This window comes from Kogia breviceps, chromosome 18, assembly GCF_026419965.1.
Source record: "Kogia breviceps isolate mKogBre1 chromosome 18, mKogBre1 haplotype 1, whole genome shotgun sequence".
NCBI classification, from domain to species: domain Eukaryota; kingdom Metazoa; phylum Chordata; class Mammalia; order Artiodactyla; family Physeteridae; genus Kogia; species Kogia breviceps.
Window position 1 is genome coordinate 19,808,596 of NC_081327.1, and position 21,069 is coordinate 19,829,664.

At 40.7% G+C, this 21,069-nt stretch overlaps 1 long non-coding RNA gene across 1 annotated transcript in view; it reads left to right on the top strand.

Moving 5' to 3' along the window:
- Nucleotides 1–21,069, top strand: part of LOC136793115 (uncharacterized) — a 294,913-nt gene that overhangs the window by 222,089 nt on the left and 51,755 nt on the right. The gene's annotated exons all lie outside the window — the stretch shown is intronic.

Below are 21,069 nucleotides of genomic sequence, written 5' to 3' on the forward strand. Positions count from 1 at the left end.
TACTCAATAAATCATGCTTTGTTTGTGCTATGGTTATACTATGAATAATACATTGAGAAACTTTTATGCATTTAATGGGATAAAAAAAATCTTATGGTATTTCTAGAATTTTCTTCTCTCCCCTCTGTAGGTTAGTGCATTTTGTCACCATCTGACACATTTAGCCATCATTTGAATCACTATGCCACCTCCAACTAGAGTGCTGGCTAATTAAAAGGAACAAGAAAAAGTATATGTAATAAATTCAGAAAGCTTGTTAATTATGTGCATATTGTACTATATTAATACTGCTAATAACTCAAAAGACAACTCACATAAGAAAATCATCTAATTTTCCATGTTCTCCTGAACCCACATTTTATAACACTGCCATAGGGAGAGAGATGGATTAAATCATTTTTCTTTTTTAATCTGCAAGAGTCACTGGAGAGCATAAAAGTCTACGTTGTTTAGACTTCAAGTGTCTAGATATTCTGTGGTGGTGTGGTGGTGTTTCTGTGAATGGCGAGAAGCAGATGATCAATAGAGGAGAGGAGGTTTATTTATTGTACAAGGTCAGGGTATTTGTGCTGGTTTAGATTCTGCAGGAGAGTTGCTAGTTGATGAGATGTCAACTATATTAGTCAGTATGTTCAAGGTTATTTGTTGCAGCAATGTTTGTAAGAGCAAACATCTGGAAACAACCTAAAAGTTCATCAGTTTGGGGTCGGGTTGAATAATTGTGAACATCCATGCAATGGAATCTTCAGTGACTATGAAAAACAATGAGGAGTCCTCTCTTTAGCCACGTGAAAAATTCTCCATGTATACTTCAAATAAATGTGAAAACAAGTGAGGCATGCTACCATTTGAGTTAAAGATGGAGGGAGACCGTACATTGCTTTTGTATGTATATAGATTAAAAAATTCTATACAAAGATACATCAAAAAGTAATAACTGTCCATTTATTTGGTGGGAGGGGAGGTGTGTAGAACCTGGGTAGATTGTAGAAAGGATGGGAGAAAGAAAGTTCTTTAAATATCATTTTATAATTTTTAAAATTTTCAACCAGGCAAATATACTATCTTTTCAAATAATTAAATAATTCTAATATTAACCCAGCCCCCAAAGGTTGAACAAAGTGAATCAGTAATTTTCAGAAAAGTGAAGTGTCTCTCTCAGCCCTGGGGGAGAATGTGGGCCCCATAGCTGCCATAGAACACAATGTAACTGGGCCGGGGGGTGGGGTTGGAGTGGGGGAGGCAGTGTGTTCTAAGCAGCTGTTCGCTCCTGGAATGGGGAGTATCCACAAAGACCATGCAGATGGTGAACTTCTTCCCAAAGAAGAGAGAATAGCAGCTCTTATCCACTGTTTTACAGTAACTAGATCCAGAGGCTTGGTAATACTCAAATTAAAATGGTTATGAATACAACAGACCCCATAGCACTGGTGCACTCAGATGCCCTTTGGACCTGGCTGCTGAGAATAGATTGAAACAAAGAAGAGAGTGCAAGTCTTTCCCCAGGGTTGGCTTCCATCAGCCTTGCCATGTCAGCCTTGCCCTGTGGCCGGTGACTCTCAGGGAATCAGGGTTGCTAAATATAATAGCACAGTTTTCCAAGGGAAGATGGTGATATGGATTTCTATGTGGAATTTCCTTTGTTTTATGTGTTGGCAAATAATTTTTTAAAAGATTAAACTGAATGAGCTAAACAAAATTTCTCTGTGGGCCATATATAACCGCTAGGCTGACATTTCTTTTTTTTTATTGAATAGTTGATTTATAATGTGTGTTAATTTCTGCTGTACAGCAAAGTGACTCAGTTTTATATATATATATATGTGTGTGTGTATATATATATATATATATATATATGCATTCTTTTTTATATTCTTTTCCATTATGGTTTATTATAGGATATTGAATATAATCCTATGTTTCATACAGTAGGACCTTGTTGTCTGATGTTTCTGACCATTGCCATAGAACCTATGCATTCAGGTGGGATCCAATTTAGGCGTGCCTTTAATTAGCGTGCATCTAATTTTCCCCATGGAAGGTATATTTTACAGAGAGCAGAAAATACTAAATCTCTAAGGATGTTTTGTTGCTGATGACTAGATATACTCACATACTGTGTGGTCCTATATAGGCAAACCTCACTGTGAATGTGATTGGAATCTCTGTCTCCAAAACATGCAAAACATACGTACAAGGATGTTTTTTAAAACATGGCTTATATGGTGAAAACTGGAAAGTGCTCACCTGTTCTTTATTTCTATAACTTTTCTGAAGCTATTTTGTGTATTTTCATCCTCTTCTTAAACAGATCTTAATGTGCTTTAACTCTTCATGGAACATCCCTTCCCCTTGTCCATGTTTTAGTTTTATCTTTTCCTAATTTAGGGTAAATAGATATTTTAAACAGTCACTGATAAGTTAAACATATTATACTAGTCAGGGTTCTCCAGAGAAACAGAACCAAGAGGATACATATCTGTAGCCACATCTGGATCTACATCTAGGTATTTATTATAAGGAACTGACTCACACGGTAAAGAAGGCAGAGAAATCTCACAATCTGCAGTGTGCAAGCTGGAGGCCTAGGAAAGCCCTGTCTGAGAACGGGGGAGCCAGTAGGATAAGCCCCAAGCCTGAGGGCAGGAGAAGACTGATGTCCCAGCTCAAGCAATCAATCAGAGGGTGCACACTCTCCCCTCCTCTGCCTTTTTGTTCTATTCAGGCCCTCGATGGATTGGATGAGGCCCATCCCTCCCCAGTGTGGGCCACTCAGTCTAATATTCAAATGTTAATTTCATCCAGAAACACCCTCACAGACACACCCAGAAATCATGTTTAACCTCGTATCTGGACACCCCAGGATCCAGTCAAGTTGACACATGCAATTAACCATCATACATATTCTATCAATTTTTATGTTCACTATTGTTTTTCCCTTCCCGGTCTTCTCTCTAGATTCATGTTTCCTTGGGTTGAAGCATATCCCTCAGCAGTTTTTTTTTTTTTTTTTTTTAAGCAAAGGTCTGGAAAGTTTAGTTGGGCATAGAATTCTAAGCTGACGTTAAGGTGTCCTTTATGTATATGCTGACATTATCACACTGTCTCTGGTAAATATTTCCAGACTAGTCAGTAGTCTCTGATCAATGGTCACTCATTTGTGGTTAATATTTACCTTCAGATGCCATTTAAAATATTTCTTCCTGTCTGTGATGCCCTCTGGCTTCACTATGAGGTGTCCAGGTGTGGATTTATTTTTGTTTATGCTGCTGTTCCTTCAAGATGCACTTTCTTCAATTTTGGAAAACTCTCTTCAGTGAAACATTGTTTTCCTCATATTCTCTCTATTTTTGTCTTTTGGTACTCTTCTTAGGTATATTTTGGAGAGTCTCTACACACACATTTATATAATATACTATGACATCATTTATGCAAACTTTAAAAACATCTGGATATTTTTATGGAGAAAGAAAGCAATTTTGTAGTGGAAGGGTAGAGCATGAGCTTCACCTGTACCTGGGGAAGGTTATTTGCATTTAAAAAGCTCTGAAACAAAAAATAAAGGAAAGAAGAAAGGAAGAAAGGAAAGAGTATTAATCAAGACTTTTAAATTTTCTACATTTTCTATATTTCTGATACTTTGATATTTGGGGCTTTGCTGACCCTGGAGAGACTGCCAATTCCTCAATCCAGAGCTCAACCTCCTCCTCTATCAGGCTTTCATATTCTGGGCCACTATCACCCTGCCCTCATCACCCAAGGCCAGCTTCCAGGAAACTAGGGACAGCCTCTACACTCCAGAGCCCACCGATATTTATTAAAACTAGGCAACTCCAAACCTGCTTACCCCGCCTCTTCTGTTCTTTTCCATGGCTCTTGTTCACATTATTCCCTCACTCGCCCTGCCTCCTGACTGACCTTACTGCTTCCCCGTGTGGCCCTGCATGGCATGACATGACCTCTCCTCTTGGGAAATGTAACCGATTGTTATTTTAATGGCAATCATCAGATATGTTGGCCTCGCGGACCTGAATAATAATAAAATATACATTTTAAAACAGAAAGAAATAAAGAATAAAGGATTGGAGGGAGAAAGGGAGAAAAGAAGGAAGCCAGGAAAAAACAAGGAAGGAGAAAATAAGGAAGGAAAAAAGGAAGGAAAGAAGGAAAGAGGGAAATGAAATGCATGAAGGGCATGAGTTAGAGCAGGCAAGCCAGTGAGGAAGCTATTGGAGTCATTCTGGTGAGAAGTGACTGTTGCTTGGATCAGCCTGGTGGGCAGTGGAAAGGGAGAAGTGTGTGGGTTTGAGGCATTTTGAAAATAGTACCTACAGGCCTTGCTGTTGGAGTCCATGTGGAGGGTGATGGAAAGAAACAGATCAAGGATGGGTTTCCTGGGTTTCTGGCTTGAGATGCTGGGTGCCTGGTGGTGCCATTTACTAAGGTGGGTAAGAACAGATTTGGGGCTCCTGGCTGGGTAAACCCTGGCAAGTAATTTAACTTCCCTGTGCCTCGGTGTGCTCATCAGCACAATGAAGATGATAATGGAAGATACTCATAAGTGATGGAGACTAAATGAGGTGATGCAATATGTAGAAGAGTACCTGGCCCTTGGTGAGAACTCAATAAATGTTGGCAATGATAATGATGAGGATGATGATGACACAGCTGGAGCATGGAGCAGAGGAGGAGGAGGTGGAGGGGGTGAGTGGAGAGGGAGGGTTTCAGGTAGGGCTGACAGTGGAGGGTCTCTGAGCCAGGTGAGCAGGGGTGGACCTCCAGGTTCTTATCAGGGGAGAGGCACAATCAGATATGCATTCTTTTTTTTTTTTTTTTTTTTTTTTTTGCGGTATGCGGGCCTCTCACTGTTGTGGCCTCTCCCGTTGCGGAGCACAGGCTCCGGACACACAGGCCTAGCGGCCATGGCTCACGGGCTTAGTTGCTCCGCGGCATGTGGGATCTTCCCGGACCAGGGCACGAACCCGTGTCTCCTGCATCCGCAGGGGGATTCTCAACCACTGCGCCACCAGGGAAGCCCCAGATATGCATTCTTAAGTACCACTGTGGCTGTTACATGGAGAATGGGTTGGAGGAGAGAAAGAGGAAGTGGGGAGACGAGCTAAGTGGCCCTGGCCCCTACTATGTTGGACTGAATATGGCTGTGGAGGGAGAGGGCAGTTGTTGGATGTGTAACACTATGAACTATAGTTCACGACTGCAAGCTCACAGTAAGTATAGCAGTTCTTATTTTCTTTAAATCAACTTAAACCTAACCCTGGCAGGCCCCTGCATCCACCATCTTGATGAGGGGAAGGTCAACCTCAGACATTATCCTTGCCTTCCATGTATTCTGCAAGAGTTATGCAGAAAGCCTTGGGTCTCACATGGCATCAAGGCTCCAGATTTCACAATGATTACCTCTAGGATGACTGCCCTGTCCCAGCCTGTGACATCCCTTCATGCCTGGACATCCTGTGGCTCTGTGTCACCATTTAGGAAAGGGAAACAGGCAGGGCAGGGAGGCCCAGGGTCCAGTCTTCCTCACAGAGTGCCTCTAAGGAGCAGGACCTCTGCTCCCCTTCTAACCTCAAGGAAAACAGCAAGAGATCAGTGAGCTGTCCTGCCTGGCAGGAAGCATTAATCACCCTGTCACCAGCAGGTTCAGGTGCAAAGCAGGCTTTATTGGGGGAAAGGGGCATGATTCACAGTCTCTGGTCTCTGGCCTTTCCACCTCAGCCCCTCTACCTTGCTATAGAGAGCAATTGCTGAGTGGTTTGCACACAAATGTGGGAAAGCAGCCTGAGCTTGGGTGCCATTTGTTCAGGGGTGCCAAGCACCGGCACTGGAAACCCCAGCTTTCCCGAAGGAGCTGCATCCCAGCAAGAATGGAGGACTCCAGGGACGCCAGGCTTTGTCTCACATCTGAGAGACAGCATTGGTGAAGGTTGACAGTTCTCGTGCATTTAAGTGTAAGCCAGTCCCTGTGCTAAACATGTAACATACACCACTTCAATGAATCTCATAACCATGATAGGAGGTACATGTTATTATTATTATTGCCCTTGAGATAAAAACAAGGAGATGGAGACAAAGAGAGATTCAGTGACTTGCCCCAGCTCTGACTCCACAGACTGTGCTCCTGACGGAGGTCCCTGGGAGATGCATCAGTAGGCCAGTGGTGGATAGGGTTGGCAAGTTTGGACCTCAGGCAGGGCAGGCATGCATGTTTCCTGGTGTCCTTTGGGTCACTTTCTCCTTTCCCCTTCCCTCTTTTATTCTTTCCTCCTCCTCTGACCTCCTCTTTCTTTCTCTCTCTCTCCTTTCTTTGTGTCTTCCCAAAGCTGTGTGAAAATGTCACATGTCTCTGCTTTTCGTTTGACCCTCAATCCTGGGTCTGAGAATCCCTCCACCCAGATCATTTCATCCTCTCCATTACTCTCTAATTACAGGAAGGTCCTGGGCAACAAGACTGCTGGATGGCCTTTTTGCTTAAGTTTCTAGCTGATGAGAGTTTCATTCCGCTGGCTAGTTTTGTTAAACAAAAACCCTGCCAATGCAGGGCATCCACCCCATGAGACTTTACACTTTAGTTGTTTAGGAGGCAGCAGGCCTTTGCCATGCCTCTGCAGTACCGAGTTCTCTGTTTAGTGTTCAGTTTGTACAAACAGATTGTATCTAGGGGGCAGAATGGGCAAAGATGATGGCTGCAGCTGTGCACCTTGGCTGTAGGGGGAATCTAAGGATGAAGTTGATCCATTGGGGAGCTCATCATCCTTGCAGGGAGGGCACTGCATCACATGTCACACACTCATTAGGCCATTTCACACACTGTGGTCAGCATGACATCAGACTCACTGCATGAACTGTTTTCAAATGATTCTTCTCTTTTCAGACCACATTTCTCTTTGGAGCAAGGTAAGAATTAGCTCTGCCCTTGGAGAGTTGAAAAGAAGCTGCTTGGGTTTGTTGCTCCCTTGCATGGGACTAGCTTGGCTCTTCCTCATTTCCAATGGAGGGAATCTTGCTGAGGTCACCACTTATAACTAAGAGCACACAATATCCCTGATGAACTTAGATGCAAAAATCCCAAACAAAATATTAACAAACCAAATTCTACAATACATTAAAAGGATCATATACCATAATCAAGTGGGATTTATTCTGGGGCTGCAAGAGTGGTTTTAACATCCAAAAATGAATCAATTATATACATCACATTAACAAAATGAAGGATAGAAATCATATAATCATTTAATACATACATAAAAAGGATTTGACAAAATTCAACATCCATTCATGATAAAAACTCTCAACAAAGTGGGTATAGAGGGTATGTACCTCAACATAATAAAGGTCATATGTGACAAGCTCATGGCTAACATCACAATCAAGGTTAAAAAGCTGTAAACTTTTCCTCTAAGATCAAGAAGAAGAAAAGGATGCCCACTCTTACCACTATTATTCAACACAGTATTGGAAGTCCTGCCAGAGCAATCAGACAAGGAAAAAAAAAATAGGAATTTTATGAGGTCTTCCTCATTGCCTTCTTATTGGTGTGTGATTTCCTTTTGCTGTGATTCAAGGCTGAGGCTAGCCATTCCCTTCTCTGCCCCCAGCCTGACCAAAGAGGTCATCACCTCCTCCACTGCTGCAATTGTCCCCAACTTCTCCTTTCTTTGAATGGGAGCAATTGTTTGCTGAAGTGTGATGTGTGAAGAGGTAAGAGGAAATGAGCTTGAGCAGCTCATAAGCTTCAATTCAGTTTACCACAGTAAAATTACTGCTGAGGAAACTCTATCAATCCCACCTACTTCACACTGCAGATCAAAAACATAGCTAAAAAACAGATCTTGGGACATTTACTTCAACAACTAGGGAGTACATGATGCCCCTGACAGGGCGGTGACAACCACAGAGCAAAGGGGAGGCCCCATTCAATACCCACCTCACCCACCTGGGGCAGACACCAGAAGGAAGAGGAGCTATGATCCTGCAGCCTGCAGAAAGGAGATCACAAACACAATAAGTTAGACAAAATGAGATGGCAGAGAAATCTGTTGTGGACAAAGGAGCAAGATTGAAACCTATAAGAACAACTAAATGAAGAGGAGAAGGCAATCTACCTGAAAAAGAATTCAGAGTAATAAGAATAAAGATCATCCAAGATCTTGGAAAAAGAATGGAGACACAGATTGGGAAGACGCAAGAAATGTTTAACAAAGACCCAGAAGAACTAAAGAACAAACAAACAGAGATGAAAAATACAATAACTGAAATGAAAAATACTCTATAAAGAATTCTTCTGCCTTAGAATTCTTCTGAGGCAGAAGAATTGATAAGTGAGCTGGAAGACAGAATGGTGGAAATCACTGCTGTGGAACAGAATAAAGAGAAAAGAATGAAAAGAAATGAGGACAGTCTCAGACACCTCTGGGACAACATTAAAAACACCAACATTCGAATTATAGGGGTCCCAGAAGAAGAAGAGAAAGAGAAAGGGCCTGAGAAAATATGTGAAGAGATTATAGTTGAAAACTTCCCAAACATGGGAAAGGAAATAGTCACCGAAGTCCAGGAAGTACACAGAGTCCCAACAGGATCAGGAGGAACATGTAAAGACACATATTAATCATACTAACAAAAATTAAATACAGAGAAAAAATATTAAAAGCAACAAGGGAAAAGCAACCAATAACATACAAGGGAATCCCCATAAGGTTATCAGCTGATTTTTCAGCAGAACTCTGCAGGTCAGAAGGGAGTGGCAGTACATATTTAAACTTATGAAAGGGGAAAACCTACAACAAAGAATACTCTACCCAGCAAGGCTCTCATTCAGATTAAGTGGAGAAATCAAAAGCTTTACAGACAAGCAAAAGTTAAGGGAATTCAACATCATCAAAGCAACCCTACAACAAATGCTAAAGGCACTTCTCTAGGCAGGGGAAAAAGGAAAAAAAAAACCACCCACAACTAGAAGCAAGAAAGTCAGAAATAGGGAAGCTCACTGGTAAAGACAAACAAACAGTAAAAGCAGGAAATCATCCATACACAAATATGATATCAAAACCAGAAACATTGAGGAGAGAAGAGTACAAATGCAGGAAACAGGAATTGCATTTGTATATATATAGACTGCTTTATTAAAACCTCCTGGGAAATGCAAACCAACAAAACTACAATAGATACACATACATAAATGAAAAAGCAACCCAGACACAATACTAAGATGGTCATCAGACCACGAGAGAAGAGAACAAGAGGAAGGGGGAAAAAGACCTACAAAAACAAAGCCAAAACAATTAAGAAAATGGTAATAGGAATATACATATCAATAATTACCTTAAATGTAAATGGATTAAATGCTCCAACCAAAAGATACAGACTGGCTGAATGGATACAAAAACAAGACCCCTATATATGCTGGTTACAAGAGACCCACTTCAGACCTAGGGACACATACAGGCTGAAAGTGAGGGGATGGAAAAAGATAGTCCATACAAATGGAAATCAAAAGAAAGCTGGAGTAACAATGCTTGTATCAGACAGAATAGACTTAAAAATAAAGACTGTTAAAAGAGACAAGGAAGGTCACTACATAATGATCAAGGGATCAATACAAGAAGAAGATATAACAATTGTAAATATATATATATATATACCCAACATAGGAGCACCTCAATATATAAGGTGAATGCTAACAGCCATAAAAGGGGAAATCAACAGTAACACAATAATAGTGGGGGACTTTAGCACCCCACTTACACTAATGTACAGATCATCCAGACAGAAAATTAATAAAACACAAGACTTAAATGACACATTAAACCAGATACACTTAATTGATATTTATAGGGCATTCCTCCCAAAAGCAGCAGAATACACTTTCTTTTCAAGTGCACACAGAACATTCTCTAGGATAGCTCACATCTTGGGTCACAAATCAAGCCTCAATAAATTTAAGAAAATTGAAATCATATCAAGTATCTTTTCTGACCACAATGCTATGAGATTAGAAATCAATTACTGGGAAAAAAAACTGTAAAAATCACTAACACATGGAGGCTAAATAATATGCTATTAAATACCCAATGGGTCACTGGAGAAATCAAAGAGGAAATCAAAAAATACCTAAAGACAAATGACAGTGAAAACAGGTTGATCCAAAACCTACAGGACTCAGCAAAAGGAGTTCTAAAAGGGAAGTTTATAGAAATACAATCTTATCTCAAGAAACAAGAAAAATCTCAAATAAACAACCTAACTGCACACTTAAAGCAACTAGAGAAAGAAAGACAAACAAAACCCAAAGTTAGTAGAAGGAAAAAAATCATAGCAATCAGAGCAGAAATAAATGAAATAGAGATGAAGAAAACAATAGCAAAGTTCAATGAAACTAAAAGCTGGTTCTATGAGAAGGTAAACAAAATTGATAAATCTTTAGTCAGACTCATCAAGAAAACAATGAGAGGACTCAAATCAATACAATTAGAAATGAAAAAAGAGAAGTTACAATGGACACCACAGAATTACAAAGGATCATTAAGAGACTGGTACAATCAGCTATGTACCAATAAAATAGACAACCTAGAAGAAATGGACAAATTACTAGTAACGTACAACCTTCCAAGACTTAACCAGGAAGAAATAGAAAATATGAACAGACCAATCACAAGTAATGATATTGAAACTGTGATTAAAAACTCCCAACAAGCAAAAGTCCAGGACAAGATGACTTTACAGGTGAATTCTAGCAAACATTTAGAGGAGAGTTAACACTTACCCTTCTGAAACTTCCAAAATATTTCAGAGGAAGGAACACTCTCAAGCTCATTCTATGATGCCACCATTGTCCTGATAACAAAACCAGACAAAGATATCACAAAACAAGAAACTTACAGGCCAATATCACTGATGAACATAGACACAGAAATCTTCAAGAAAATACTTCCAAACCGAATCCAACAACACATTAAAAGAATCATATACCCTGATCAAGTGAGATTTATCCCAGGGATGCAAGGATTCGTCAATGTATGCAAATCGATCAATGTGATACACTGCATCAACAAATTGAAGAGTACAAACCATATGATCATCTCAATAGATGCAGAAAAACATTTTTACAAAATTCTACAACCACTTAGGATAAAAACTCTTCAGAAAATGGGCTTAGAGGGAAACTACTTAAACATAATAAAGGCCATATATGACAAACCTACAACTAACATCATATTCAGTGGTGAAAAGCTGAAAGCATTTCCTCTAAGATCAGGAACAAGACAAGGATGTCCACTCTCACCACTTTTATTCAACATAGTTTTGGAAGTCCTAGACACAGCTACCAAAGAAGAAAAAGAAATAAAAGGAATCCAAATTGGAAAAGAAGAAGTAAAACTGTCACTCTTTGCAGATGAAATGATACTATACATAGAGAATCCTAAAGATGCTACCAGAAAACTACTAAAGCTCATCAATGAATTTGGTAAAGTTGCAGGATACAAAATTAATACACAGAAATCTCTTGCATTCCTATATACTAACAATGAAAGATCAGAAAGAGAAATTAAGGAAACAATCCCATTCACCATTGCAACAAAAAGAATAAAATACCTAGGAATAAACCTACCTAAGGAGGCAAAAGATCTGTATGCAGAAAACTATAAGACACTGATGAAAGAAATTAAAGATGATACAAACAGATGGAGAGATATACCATGTTCTTGGATTGGAAGAATTATTATTTTGAAAATGACTATACTACCCAAAGCAATCTACAGATTCAATGCAACCCATATCTACTTACCAATGGCATTTTTCACAGAATTAGAACAAAAATGTTGTTATTTGTACAGAAACACAAAAACCCTGAATGGCCAAAGCAATCTTGAGAAAGAAAAAGGAACTGGAGGAATTATACTCCCTGATTTCAGACTATACTACAAAGCTACAGTCATCAAAACAGTATGGTACTGGCACAAAAACAGAAATATAGATCAATGGACCAGGATAGAAAGCCCAGAGATAAGCCCATGCACCTATGCTCACCGTATCTATGACAAAGGAGCCAAGAATATGCAATGCAGAAGACAATATCTTCAATAAGTGGTGCTGGGAAAACTGAATAGGTACATGTAAAAGAATGAAATTAGAACATTCTCTAACACCATACAGAAAAATAAACTCAAAATGGATTAAAGACCTAAATGTAAGGCCGGGTACTATAAAACCTCAGAGGAAAACATAGGCAGAACACACTTTGACATAAATTGCAGCAAGATCTTTTTGGATCCACCTCCTAGAGTAATGAAAATAAAAACAAAAACAAACAAATGGGACCTAATGAAACTTAAACGCTTTTGCACAGCAGAGGAAACCATAAACAAAATGAAAAGACAACCCTCAGAATGGAAGAAAATATTTGGAAATGAAACAACTGACAAGGGATTAATCTCCAAAATATACAAACAGCTCATGCAGCTCAATATTAAAACAACAACAACAACCCAATCAAAAAAATGGGCAGAAGTTCTAAACAGACAGGCAGGTGGACAAAAATCCCATGAAAATATGCTCAACATCACTAATTATTAGAGAAATGTAAATCAAAACTACAATGAGTATCACGTCACACCAGGGTCAGAATGGCCATTATCAAAAAATCTACAAACAATAAATGCTGGAGAGGGTGTGGCAAAAAGGAAACCCTCCTACACTGCTGGTGGGAATGTAAATTGGTACAGCCACTATGGAGAACAGTATGGAGATTTCTTTAAAATCTAAAGATAGAACTACCATATGATCCAGCAATTCCACTCCTGGGCATATCCACAGAGAAAACTGTAATTCAAAAGGATGCATGCACCTAGTTGTTCATTGCAGCACTATTTACAATTGCCAGGACATGGAAGCAACCTAAATGCTCATCTACAGAGGAATGGATAAAGAAGTGGTACATGTATACCATGGAATATTACTCAGACATAAAAAGGAACAAAACTGGGTCATTTGTAGAGATGTGGATGGACCTAGAATCTGACATACAGAGTGAAATAAGTCAGAAGGAGAAAGACAAATATTGTATAATATCACTTATATGTGGAATCTAGAAAAATGGTACAGATGAACTTATTTGCAAAGCAGAAATACAATCTCAGATGTAGAAAACAAACGTATGGTTACCAAGGGGGGGAAGTGGGGGTGGGATGTAATGGGAGATTAGGATTAATATATATATACTACCTTATATGAAATGGAAAACTAATGAGAACCTACTGTATACCACAGGGAACTCTACTCAATTCTCTATGGTGACCTAAATGGGAAGGGAATCTAAAAAAGAGTATATATGTATATGTATAACTGATTCACTTTGCTGTACAGCAGAAATTAACACAACATTGTAAAGCAACTCTACTCCAATAAAAATTAATTTAAAAAAGAAATAAAAGGCATCCAAATTGGAAAGAAGTAAAACACTATTTGCAGATTACATGGTATTATATATATAGAAGACCCTAAAAACTCCACCAAAAAACTGTTAGACTTAATACATGAATTCAGTAAAGTTGCAGGATACAAAATCAATACACAGAAATCTGTTACATTTCTATATACTATTAACAAGCTATCAGAAAGAGAAATTAAGAAAACATTCTCATTTACAATTGCACCAAAAAGAATAAAATACCTAGAAATAAATTTAACTAAGGAGATGAAAAACCTGTACACTGAAAACTATAAGACATTGATGAAAGAAACTGATGAAGATACAAATAAATGGGAAGATATTTTGTGCTAATGGATTGGAAAAATTAATATTGTTAAAATGTCCATACTACCCAAAGTGATCTAAAGATTCAATGCAATCTCTAACAAAATTCAAATGGCAATATTCACAGAAATAGTATAAACAATCCTAAAATTTGTACAGAAACACAAAAGACCCCAAATAGCCAAAGCAATCTTGAGAAACGAGAACAAAGCTGGAGATATCATGCCACTTGTTTCCAAACTATATTACAAAGCTCTAGTAATCAAAATAGTGTGATACTGGCATAAAAACAGACACATAGATCAATGGAACAGAATAGAAAACCCAGAAATAAACTAATACATTAATTAATTAATTTTTGACAAAGGAGCCAAGAATATACAGTGAGGAAGGAACACTGGTGTTGGAAAAACTGGACAGCCACATGCAAAAGAATGAAATTAGACTACTATCTTACACCATATATAAAAATGAACTGAAAATTGATTAAAGACTTGGACGTAAGACCTGAAACCATAAAACTCCTAGAAGAAAACATAGGCAGTAAGCTTCTTGACATTGGTCCTGGTGATGATTTTTTTTTGTATATGAGACCAAAAACATAGGAAACAAAAGCAAAAACAAACAAACAAATGGGACTTCATCAAACTAAAAAACTTCTGCACAGCAAAGGAAACCATCAACAAAATGCAAAGGCAACCTACCAAATGGGAGAAAATATTTGCAAATCATGTATCTGTTAAGGAGTTAATATCTAAAAAATATAAAAAACTTATACAACTCAATAGCAAAGAAATAAGCAATGGGCAAAGATATGAATAGACATTTTTCCAAAGACCCACAGATGGCCAACAGATACATGAAAAGGTGCTCAACATCACTAATTATCAGGAAAATCCAAATCCAAATACAAAAAATACAAAACCACAATGAGATATCACTTCACACGTGCCAGAATGGCTATTATCAAAAAGACAATAAATTACAAGTGTTGGTGAGGATATGGAGAAAAGAAAACCTTGTCTACTGTGTGTGGGAATATAAATCTGTGCAACCACTATGGAAAACAGTATGGAGGCTTCTCAAAAAATTAAAAATAGAATTACCATATGATCTAACAATTCAACTTCGGGGTATTTATCCTCCTCCAAAATGAAAACATTAATTTGAAAAGATATATACACCTCATGTTCATTGCAACACTATTCACAATAGCCAAGACAGAAGAAACCTAAGTGTCTATCGATGGATGAAGAATTAAAGAAAGGTTAAAGAATAATAGAATATTATTCACCCATAAGAAGAAGGAAATCTTGTCATTTGTGACAAGATAGATGAACCTGAAAGGCATTATGTTAAATGAAGTAAGTCAGACAGAGAAAGACAAATACTATATGATCTCACTGACATGTGGAATCTAAAAAAACAAACAGACCAAAGTCATAGATACAGAGAACAGACTGGTGGTTGCCAGAGGCGATGATGGGGGTGGGTGAGTGAAACAGATGAAGGGAGTCAAAAGGTACAAACTTCCAGTTATAAAATAAAAAAGTCCTGGGGATGTAATGTACAGTGTGGTGATCTTACTTAACAATACTGTATTGTATACTTGAAGATTTCCAAGAGAGTAGATCTTAAAAATTGTCATCAGAAGAAAAAATTTCCGTATGGTGACAGTTGTTAACTAGACTTATTGTGGTGATCATTTCGCAATATATACAAATATCGAATTATTATGTTGTACACCTGAAACAAACATATTGTTGTATGTCAATCATACCTTAATTTAAAAAAAAGACTAAGGGTGGAGAGATGGAATTGGAGGGGGCTAAGCAATGAGCACTGAAGTAGGAGTCCAGAGGCTGGCTGTGCAGCTGCCCAGCACTGCCCTGGATAAAAGACGTCTGTCTGTGACATTAGGATGTTAATACATGATTCACTCCATCATGGCTCCAGTTAAAACAGGAGCTACAAACTCAGAGCTTGCAGTGACCAGATAAGAAGCATAAATACTCATAGAGGGACATGACTTAGATGGAAGGTGCTGAACTGCTTGTTTTGTGAACCACACAATCTCCACCTGGTAATTGTCTTGTAAGAACTGCAGAAGCCAAACAGTGTGACCAAAGAAACACTCTTGGGCTGAATGAAGCCAGGGATCATAAGACTGTGACCTTAGAAATAACTCTTTACTCCTATTTGGAATTGCTTTGTGTCCTCAGGGGGAACTGTCACAGTTGGAAATAACTGACAGATAGTAAGAGGAGGACACCTTGGCCAGGAGAATAGAAAAAGTTAAGAGCTGTGTGGGTGATCCTAGCACCCAACGTGGAGCACATTATTGAGGATGGAGATCGTCTAGGCAGACTCATCTAACTGATGTTGATGGACAAGAGGATCTCACCTGAAAGGCATCTGAGTCTCTAGTGAGGCTTCAGCCTGTGGCAGCTCTGCCTTGAGGGTAGCTTTCACTGATGAAGCTATTTAATATGGGTTCACTAGCCTCCAGCAGACATTTGTTTGCTTGTCAAGATGGGTGTTGTCTCTGCCAGGCCGCAGGGGGCTGACATTAATATTTTTATCAGCCTGACTTTGGGAGGTCGGCTGGGATTACTTCAGATGACATCTCCTTGATTTTAGCAAATAAAATTGATTAAAATGTGCTGAATCAGAAACTCTGGCTGAATAGTTAAAAGCTACAATGCACTACAGGCTGGGATCACAGAAGACTAGAGGACTGTGCGATTCTAGAGAATAGAGGCAAGGTCTCCAAAGAGTGATAGAAAGGCTGTAACAGTGCCTTTTCAAGTGCAGGCTCCATGGGTGTGACTAAGGGTATTTTCCTATTTTTTTAATCTTCAAAAAGTTGTGCTTCTTATGAATCCATATGTACATAAAGTATGTGTGGTGGTTAATTTTATGTGTCACCTTGACTGGGCCATGGAGAGCCCAGACATTTGGTTAAACATTATTCTGGATGTGTCTGTGAGGGTGTTTCTGGATGAGATTAACATCTGAATAGGTAAACTGAGTAAAGCAGATTGCCCTCCCCAGTGTGGGTGGGACCCATCCAATCCACTGACAGCCTGAATAGAGCAAAGGGCTGAGTAAGAAAGAATTCTTGCCCTCTGCCTGACTGTCTATTGGTCTTCTCCTGTCTTCAGACTTGGGCAGGAACTAAATGACTGGCTCTTCTGGGTCTGGACTTTTCAGTCTCTATAATCGTGCGCCAATTCCTTATTCTCTCTGTCTCTCTGTCTCTCTCTATATATATACATGTTTAATATACACATCCTATTGGTTCAGTTACTCTGGAGAACCCTGACTAATACAGTATATATGTACAAAGTATGTGAACAAATGATCAAATCCAACAAGAGTCAAAGTTCTGGAAGCTCTCTACATGGGATGAGTAGCTTTAGAAATGCATCTGCTTTTAGAAACAATCTACATTTCACAGATAGAAGAACTGAGATCCAGAGAGTGGAAGGGCCTTGACCTTGCCAAGTACCCAGGTGCCTTCTGTGTGTGTGTGTGTGAGTGTGTGTGCGTGTGCGTGTGTGTGTGTGTTGGGAGCACTTAAGATCTGCCCTGTTAGCAAATTTCAAGTATATAATACAGTATTGTTAACTATAGTCATGTTGCTATACATTAGATCTCCGGTGCTTATTTTCTTGCATAACTGAAATTATGTACCCTTTGACCAATATCTCCCTGATTCCCCTTCTGGCAAATACTGCATGATCCCACTAATATGTGGAATCTAAAGTAGTCAAACTTACTGCAGCAGACAGTAGAATGGGGGTTGCCACATACGGAATGGGAAAAAAAAATTTACCAGGCACTTTCTTGATGAATGACCTGAGTCTGGGACCAAGCCTCCTTAGTCTGAGCCTTGTGTTCTTCCATCTACATGCACACGCACACACACACACACACACACACACACACACACACACACACATTTCTCTAGAAACCTGATGGATAACACCACCACATCACATGTATCAGTGGCTTGCTGCGTGTCAGGCATTGTACTAAGTGTTTGGAATGGATTAGCACAGCCAATGTTCAAAATGATTCTATGAAGTAAGACCTATCTTGTCCCTATTTTATAATAAAAAAAACCTAGGGCTCAGATAAGCTAACAATGTGCCCAAGACTGCACAGCTGGTGGGTGCCCCAGCTGACTTTGGAACCTGTACTCTTACCCCAATGATGAAAAGGGCTCAGGGGCTCAGTGATCCTCCTTGGGAGAACTTAGGTTTTCAGTTTCTTGAAGAAAAGCCAGTTAATTGTAGGGAAAATACCTTTTCTCCTGATTTCTGTCACTGCTGAGATGACCAGAGGAAAATTCTTCTAGCCGTGTGTCTCTGGGATCCTGTCAATGGCCACCTTGCTGGTTTGAGGGTGCCAAGGAGCCTGATATATATATCTTGTGACTGTGATCCTGAAGTGGGGGCTTGTGGTAGCAGAATCCCAGGATGGCCCCCAATATTGTTACCCCCAGTATACATGCCTTTTCTCCCCTTGAGTATGGCAGACCCTATGATATGATGGGGTATCATTCTTGTGATTGTTATGTTGCATGACTAACGGGGTTTTGCAGATGTGATTAAGGTTACTAATCAGTTGCCTTGATTTAACAAAAGGGAGATTATTCAAGTGGACTTGATCTAATTACACAAATCTGGGTCCAGAAGTCAGAGACAGGGAATTCAGAGAGATCTGAAGCGTGAGACACATTCCTGCTGGGCTGGAAGGAGACAGACATCAAAACTGAGAATTATGGGGGTCCTGCAGCCAGGAATTGAGGGTGATCCTAGGAGCTAAGAGTGGTCCTGGCTGACAACGAGCAAGAAAATGGGGACCTCAGTCCTACAGCCTCAGAGAACTTAATTCTGATAACAGATTGAATGAGCTTGAGGAGGACACATTCTAGAGGAGATCACAACCTGACCAGAGCCTTGATTTTAGCCTGTGAGACCCTGAGCAGAGGACAGAGCTAAGCTGTGCCCTGATTCCTGACCCATCCTGTGAGATGATAAGTAGGTGTTGTTTTGAGATGCTAAGTTCTTGGTGATTTGTTGAAAAGCAATAGAAAACTAATAAAACATCCTTGAATAACACCCTTGGGCTCTGGGGAAATTGTGTCTCCATTACCATCTTTCTGGCTCAGCAGCTGAGGTGTAGTCCTGGTTTGGTTTAATGCCAAGTATCTGCCCTGATCCTCAATCAGGAGGAAAGCTCCTGTAGGTGAGTACAGGCCAGTGTCACAATCTGTCCATATGTAGATGTGGATGGGTCGCCAGAGCCGCTGGATTCCTGACCAGGGTCCTGATGATGCACATGTAGCCAAGAAATTCTAATGCCTCTCATTCCTGGAGAGAGAGCTGCTGGGGCCTAGTGAGAGCAAGAGATTTCTGTTGACTCAAACCCAACCAATGTTTTAACAGTTTTAAAGTCCCTGGGCATGCCCTGTGTCCTCCACTCCTGGGCACACTCATCACAAACATGATCTTGTAGGGAACGATTTGACTCCTGTCGTTCCAAACATTTTCCATGTCAGCTGCTGATCTAACAGTTTTCCTCCTGACAAAATTGTTAAACTCCATCCATTCTCTGTCATTTTAGGGTATGTAAAAATATTCTGCTTTGTGATAGCTGTTTGGGGCACTTTCTGCCAGTGTGCTTGCATTCAGGGTCTTCATGAAATCCTGGAACAGTTTTTAGTCTTTCAACCTGAAAACTCTTCTCACATTACAAGTATGAGGAAAACACAGTGGGGTCCCTATAGCAGGGGTGCTGAGGCTTCAGTGCCTTTGGGGAGGGCTCACCTTTTTCTCTTTGGTGTGTATATTGAGAATTGTCACAGTATCTAAAATAAGAATCCAGCATATGGGCAGTGTGAGAACTGGCAGTGACAGCAGAGAGGAGGTGAGGGACAAAGCCACCCTCCCATCAGGCAGACATGGAGATGCTGGGGCTGCTGACTCACTGACAATGTAAGGCCACCCTGCATGCTCTGCTGGCCTCTTGGCTGTCAGCTGCTACAGCTTCACACCCACACTCCCCACCCTCATGGACTGACTGAGATCCCACCTGGAGAGGTTCCTTCCAGGCCACGGGCCCCCAGATGAGACCACACCTCCTCCTTTGGATTTAGAGAGGAAGAAGCTCACCCTCTCCCACAGGACAAAATGATGGAGTTAGGCTTTCCTTGGCCTCCGCAAGCATGGTCAGGACATTGCCCCAGCCACACTCCAGCTCTGGGAAATGACCTCAGGAAGAGCTGACCAGCCCCCTCACCCCAAACCCAACCTGCTGCTCTTGCTGCCCAGACGTCATCTCAGCATCATGTCCTCATTGACCGTGGGACTTTGGAAATCATGGCCAAATGTGCCATCTCAGGCCTTTACGGCAGCTGCCCCAGCCAGGAGTGCGTTTGCTCCAGGCCTTCCCAGGGCTGCTCCTCTCCACCAGGGGGCCTCAGCTCCCTGCTATGGGATGCCCACGCCTCGCCCCACAGCCTCTCTCACAACACCCTCTATTGGTTCTTCAGGACACTTACCTTGTTGATTTAAATTTTCCTTGTTTATTTTCTCTCTCTCCCATGATTGAGGGCAGAGGCTCTTGTTACCCTGCATCCCCAGTTCTTAGCCCAGGCTGGCACAAGGGGATGCCGAATAAGCAGCTGTCCAAGGAAGGCAGCAACTCCAAGTGCATTGCATAAGCATCCCTGGAGCATCCAGCTTCCAGTGCAAGCAGCACTTTCCTAATTCTCACATATGCTGAGTCCGGAGAGGCTGCAAATCTGCTCCCAGGATGACTCATCTGCTCCACAGAAGGTCAGGTTCTGGGGCTCCCTGGGGCCTTCGGTTTCCTCTCTCATGGTTTAGGAAAATGTCTTTGCGGGCTTCCCTGGTGGCGCAGTGGTTGAGAATCCGCCTGCCAATGCAGGAGACACGGGTTCGTGCCCTGGTCCGGGAAGATCCCACATGCCGCGGAGCAACTAAGCCCGTGAGCCATGGCCGCTAGGCCTGCGCATCCGGAGCCTGTGCTCCGCAATGGGAGAGGCCACAACAGTGAGAGGCCCGCATACCGCAAAAAAAAAAAAAAAAAAAAAGTCTTTGCAGTATCTGCATGGCACTGGAATGTCTTTCCTCCCCATTTCCCACAGAACACAATATCCAACAGGCTCTTTGTACCATGAATCCTGCCCCAGCAGGCCTGGGGAGTATGGGCAGGGCCCAGCAGAGCTCCCTCCACCTGGAGAGCTGTCTCCACCAGTCTCC